The sequence below is a fragment of the Colobus angolensis genome, unplaced genomic scaffold (assembly GCF_000951035.1).
Source record: "Colobus angolensis palliatus isolate OR3802 unplaced genomic scaffold, Cang.pa_1.0 Scaffold57, whole genome shotgun sequence".
NCBI classification, from domain to species: domain Eukaryota; kingdom Metazoa; phylum Chordata; class Mammalia; order Primates; family Cercopithecidae; genus Colobus; species Colobus angolensis.
This window is the reverse complement of record NW_012119265.1, coordinates 3,421,628-3,428,235: the sequence shown is the minus strand read 5'-3', so window position 1 is coordinate 3,428,235 and position 6,608 is coordinate 3,421,628. Positions and strand designations below refer to the sequence as shown.

Here is a 6,608-nt window from a genome sequence, read left to right as displayed (position 1 = left end):
TCTCAAAAAAAAAAAAAAAAAAAGAGATTCTCCTGACTCAGCCTCCTGAGTAACTGAGATTATAGGCAAGCGCCACCATGCCCGGTTAATTTTCCGTATTTTTAAGAGATAGGGTTTCACCACGTTGGCCAGGTTACTCTTCAACTCCTGGCCTCAAGTGATCCGCCCACCTTGGCGTCTCAAAGTGCTCGGATTACAGGCGAGAACCACCTCAGCCGGCTCCCTGAATATCTTCTACCTGCAAATGCAGACACAGAGGACTGTTTAGTTCCCGTCCTTTTCATGTAGATCATTTTCTTGATCAGATCTCATATATACTTTTCTTTTAAGGGATTTCTGTTAAACTTTTTCCTGTGGTTGCAAATAGGCTCTTTTCTTCCATTGTACTTTCTAATTGATCGTTCAAATATGGGACAGGGTTTTAACTGAGTCTACAGCAGGTCCTCAAAAGACGTTTCATTCAACTTTGTTTTGTTATAATGTTGATGAGAAGAAAAAAAAAAGTCTCAGCTGAGGTCACTGTGTGAAGCTAGCTCATTCTCCCATCTTTATGGGTCTTCTCCAAGTACTCCAGTTTCCTCCCATACCCCAAAGATGCACATGAATGGATGTGTCTACACAGCCCAGTCTCCATGGGTGGGGGTGTGGGCGAGAGCACCCTGCGCTGGGATGGCATCCAGGTCAGGGCTGGTTCCCATCTTGGGCTCTGAATTGCCAGGAAAGGCTCCAGCCATTGAGACCCTGAACTAGAATAGGGAGGCAAATAATTATCTTTTTATTAATCTTTCTCAAATGTATACACAGCTCACATTCATTTCAATTTTTTTTTTTGAGACAGGGTCTTGCTCTGTCACCCAGGCTAGAGTGCAGTGGTGTGATCACAGCTCACTGCAACCTCGACCTCCCATGCTCAAGTGATCCTCCCACCTTAGCCTTTGAATAGCTGGGACCACAGGCATGCACCACGACAACCAGCTAATTTTTAAAATTTTTAGCAGAAATTTTTTTTTTTTGATATGGAGTCTCGCTCTGTCTCCAGGCTGGAGCACAGTGGTGCAATCTCGGCTCACTGCAACCTCTGCCTCCTCGGTTCAAGCGATTCTCGTGCCTCAGCCTCCTGAGTAGCTGGGACTACAGGTGCGTGCCACTACGCCCAGCTAATTTTTGTACTTTTAGTAGAGACAGGATTTCACCATGTTGACCAGGATGGTCTCGATCTCTTGACCTTGTGATCTGCCCGCCTTGGCCTCCCAAAGTGCTGGGATTACAGGCGTGAGCCACTGTGCCCAGCCCATTTAAATGTTTAATAGTAGAAGTGTTTTGGGTTTTATTTAAAAGTTTAGTGATGTTTTTATGACCAGAAATATGCCATAGGAATTTAACTCTTCTTTATATTAATTAACCTAGGGTAGGAAGCAACATTACTGAATTATTCTTCAAAGTTTCTCACTTGATTCTCTGGGATTTCCAGATTTAAAAAATATGCCATTTGCAAAAAATAATTTTCCTTCTCTAATAATTATGCATATTTTCTCTTTTGCACCTGCTAGGACTTAAATAATGAAATGTTAAGTAGTGACAGTGGGCACAGCAGTCTTGTTCCAACTCTCCTGGGAATGCTTCTAATGTTTAAGTATGATTCCCATTTTTAGTTTGAGATTTTAAAAAATTACATTAAGTTAATTTATGCCTATGCTATTATTTATTTATTCCTATTTTGTTAGTTAATAAAGAAAACAAGAAGACACTAAATTCCCTCAAAAGACTTCTCAGTATCTAATGAATGGATCTCATGGTTTTTCTCCTTTGACCTATCAATACAGTATTAATATAGAGTCACCTTTGTATTCTTATATTCTTAGCATCTTACTATTTTTTTTTTTCTAGACAGAGTTTCATTCTTGTTGCCCAGGGTGGAGTGCAATGGTGCGATCTTGGCTCCCCGCAACCTCTGCCTCTCGGGTTCAAGTGATTCTCCTGCCTCAGCCTCCCGAGTAGCTGGGATTACAGGCATGCGCCACCACGCCCAGCTGATTTTTTGTAGAGACAGGGTTTTCCCATGTTGGTCAAGCTGATCTTGAACTCCTGACCTCAGGTGATCCGCCCGCCTTGGCCTCCCAAAGTGTTGGGATTACAGGCGTGAGCCACTGCACCCGGCCCCTTAGCATCTTATTTCTAATTATGATTTGGTTATCATGAGGAATGAAAGGACAAGAACATGAAGGACAAGAACCCAAGCCTATCCCAACTGCTATATCCTTTTTATTCAGAATATCAAAAAACACATACAACCCATTTCCATGTTAAGGTTTAACATCAATCATATCACACAATAAAATAGAAAATGAATCTGTATCAAAGTTCATATTAATTCTGGAGTTGAGAATCAAAGTGAACCAAATGGTCTTGACTGTTCAGGTTTTCCGAATTACAAAGTTACCCAGTCACAGAATTACATAAATTATTCTACAGGTTAATAATATTCAACTGATTCACAATACTACTTCAAAATTTTAAAGTTCAAAATCCAAGTTTGGAAGATAGGGGAGGTGCTAGAATCTCGTGATTAAAAAACGAAGCCCTAAGCATAGGAATTAATAACAAGTTCTGTTCTATGGCACTGTCTTAGTGAAGTGACCAGTTCTGCATTACTAGAATAATCAGAGTTCATGTCAGGGTAATCCCCCCTCATCCGTGGTTTTAGTTACCTGAGGTCCGAACATATTAAATGGAAAATTCCAGAAATAAACAATTAGTAAGTTTGTTTTTGGGACGGAGTCTCGTTCTGCCATCCAGGCTAAAGTGCAGTGGTGTGATCTCGACTCACTGCAACCTCAGCCTCCCAGGTTTAAGTGATTCTCCTACCTGAGTCTTCCGAGCAGCTGGGATTACAGGCACATGACACCACGCCCAGCTAATTTTTAATTTTTGGTAGAGATGGGGTTTCACCATGTTGGCCAGGCTGGTCTAGACCTCCTGGCCTCAAGTAACCCGCCTGCCTCGGTCTCCCAAAGTGCTGGGATTACAGGCATGAACCACTGCACCTGGCCAATTCGTAAGTTTTAAATGGGGCAAGAGCATGTTCTGAGTAGCAAAATGAAAGTTTGCACCCTCCTGCCTAGGACGTGAATCATCCCTTTGTCCAGTGTATCCATGCTGTATATGCTATCAGCCCATCTTGGTTATTAGATCTAAAAAACATGGTACACTTAGGCTTCGGCAGTGTATAGACTTCAGTTTCAGGGATTCATTGGGGAGTCTTGCAATGTGTCACCCTAGGATAAGGGGGAACAACTGCAATTGGAAGCATTTCAATTTGCTCTTTGGAGAATACTTTCATTAGAAAAGGTGAAAAACAGAGTTGGACATGAACGTTTCATTGTGAGGAGAGTTGCAGAATGTAAAAAGTTTAGGTTTTCTAAAAAGCTACTCTAAGCCATGCTTGGTCGTGTGCACCTGTAATTCCAGCTTCTTAGGAGGCTGAGGTGGGAAGACCGCTTGAGGCCACTAGTTAGAGACCAGCCTGGGCAATACAGTGAGACTCTGTCTCAAAAAGAAAAATAAATAAAAATATAAAGCTATTCCAAAATATCTGATTCACTGCTAATTATTAAGATGAGGCCAATGTAACCTTGAACTCATAAAAAAAATGTATACTCAAGAAAGGCTTTCATTTTTTTTTTTCCTTTTTGGAATAATCTAAAGCGTTTATTTCCAAAACTTTGTTACCATTTTATAGCATGATCCGATCCACCCATCATCTGAAAAATAATAATTTTTATTCTCTGAGCAGCAAAAATAGCAATTTTAAAACAGTACAAAATTTCTTTTGATATACACTAGAAAAGTAAAACGTAACATTTTGGAAACTCTCACAGCTGTTAGGGTAAAAATGACAATTCAATCATGGGTCAGGGAGGAGGGTGGTTAAGAAAGTTGAACTCCATGAATTACTAGTGGAGTTCATGGATATTTCTCAGAGCCTTCAAATTGTGACAGAGTAATAAACAGTATGGGACTACACAGTGATGAAACCCAGACATCAATCCTTTTGACAGTATCTTTCGACAAAAATAAACTTCTCAATAAGAGACCATTTTCCATCTGTAGAAGTTATAACTCCTGCCCACTGCACAGAAAATAGTAACACACTTAATCTATAAAGTGCTATATACATGTTAGATATTTATTAGGCGAAATTAAATAAAATCAAAATTTTGGGGTTGATTTGTTTGGTATGCAGGGGATGATATGTATCATACTGAAAATATAAATTAATGGCCGGGCACAGTGTCTCAAGCCTGTAATCCCGGCACTTTGGGAGGACAAGGGGGGTGGATCACGTGAGATCAGGAGTTCAAGACCAGCCTTGCCAACATGGTGAAACCCCATCTCAACCAAAAATACAAAAAATTAGCTGGGCATGGTGGCAGACGCCTGTAATCCGAGCTACTTCGGTAGGCTGAGGCAGGAGAATCGCTTGAACCCAGGAGGCGGAACTTGCAGTGAGTGACTGTCTTCAAAAATAAAAAGTTATAAATTAGAATACATGCGAGTTTTCAGCATTGGCTCATTTATCTGATTATGTTCCATTTTTTACATTTGGGCAACTCAAAAACGGGGGTTTTGAAATGCTCAAAAATCTGAAACTTTTTGAGTGCCAACATGCCGCTCAAAGAAAATGCTCGTTAGAGTATTCTGGATTTCGGATGCTCAACTGGTGTAATACAAAAAAAAAATCCAAAATCTGAAACACTTCTGGTTCCAAGCATTTGGGATAAGGGATATGCAACCTGCAATATTTCTTGGCATTTAGTTATATATTTATTGGAACATATGTGCCAAACAATGTGTTGGGCTTTAGAGAAATTATAGTATTACATGGAGATTCCTGAGATGTGCTGTCTTTTGCAGTCCATAAGGACCATAAGGAAAGAGTTGGGAGTAGAGGGCGGTGAAATGGGCCCTAGGGAAAGAAGAGCAGTTGGTGTAAAAATTGGGAGAATCTGTGAGGAGGTATAAGCAGTTCAGATGGGTTAGAATATAGCAAGGGAAGGGGAAAGTCTTAGCAGAGAGACCTTAGACGAGGGTTTGAATTATTTCAGTAAGAGTCAGCTCATCTGAACGAACCTGAACTATAAAGAACAGGCCATATTGTTTGTAAAAACCACGCAGTTAAAAACAAAAAACAAAAAACAACCAGGCCAGTAATGCTGCGAGGAACTAAATGGGACTCTGTCCAATCAAGTGCCTAAAATAGTGCTTGGGTGGAAAACAAGTACCAAATTCTCTTTCCTTTGTATGTGGACATCTAGCTTATAGGTAAAAGAGTAAACGCTAAAGTATGACTATCCAGCTACAACTGCAGCTCTTCACTGGTTGGACTGGCCAGAGTTGACAAGCCCAACTCTCCAAACTTGCGGCAAAGGGAGATCAGAATCGTACCCACATCATAGATTTGCTCTAAGACTTATATAATAAACAAATCTCTTGGTCACTGCCTGGAATACAGCAAAACCTCAACAAATACTAGCTTTTACGATGCTTACTTTTAGGTCCATAAATCTTTATCTGCCCTTCACAATCCAGAGACTTCTGAAAAAATAAACTTTCCCAAGTTTGGCACAAATCTTACATGGTGGCAAAATGTGACCTGAAGCTATTTATAGTTTCTATTCGCTCCCACTTAGAATGAATGTTCACATCTATTGCTGCAAATATTAATGTTGGATTATGCGGTGTCGCACTCTGCTGGGGGTGTTATCTCTCGTCTAATATGTCATCTTTCTAAAAAGATGAAGATAAAATCCAAGTATTTTTGAATTCAAAACACACTAGCTTCAAAAGTTTCAGCTAAGAGACTGGGGATGGATATTACCCATTCCTCCTGGAGAGAGGAAAAGAACATTCCAATATTTGCAATTCACTCCAAGTTTCTGAAGCAAACTCGCTTTGCATTGTGGGCTTAGAGATGCCAGCATGAAAAATTTCTATTCTTCCCTCAAAGAACACCAGTGAACAAAGAACTTACGAAATGTTTCTGAAGGCTACTTTTGCCTGTAATGAGGGTTCGCTTTCAAAATAGACCTTTACAACCCCCAGGTGTGTATTTCTCTAGTAGTAAAACCAAAAAAAATTTTTTCGGTCGAGTGAGTCCGGCTTCATGCTTTAACACCGGAATCTTTACCTATTAAAAGCTGTACTCTTGCTTTTCAAGGTAAAGAGGAAAACGGTCCCCCTATATATAAGCTATCGTAGGTATGTGCTCTTCAGTCCCAAAAAAGGAGATCCCTAAATTCTGCCCTTCTCGTGGTTTGCCCTGGATATTCATCTAATGTATCCGTGGGCAATTCCTCTAGTGAGTCATAACCAGAACGTTGTCACACTGCGGATTAACAAGCCCCCGAGATTCCTGTAATAATCTTTTCAGGCTTTTCCCTTTTTATTAGAAATTAATGAATGGGTGCAATAGGGTGGGGGTAGAGGGGAAATCGGGGACAAGAGGCGCGAGGCCGGCAGCCCTTTAGGGACGCACAAACAAAGGGAGTCCGGGATCAACCGGAGCGAACCGGCCTCCGAGCGGGTCGCGCCCGCCGGGAAAGGGTGGG

General features: G+C 40.9%; 1 protein-coding gene across 2 annotated transcripts in view; it reads right to left on the bottom strand.

Moving 5' to 3' along the window:
- Positions 1-6,608, bottom strand: part of MAPK1IP1L (mitogen-activated protein kinase 1 interacting protein 1-like) — a 15,133-nt gene that overhangs the window by 7,985 nt on the left and 540 nt on the right. The window lies entirely within an intron of this gene.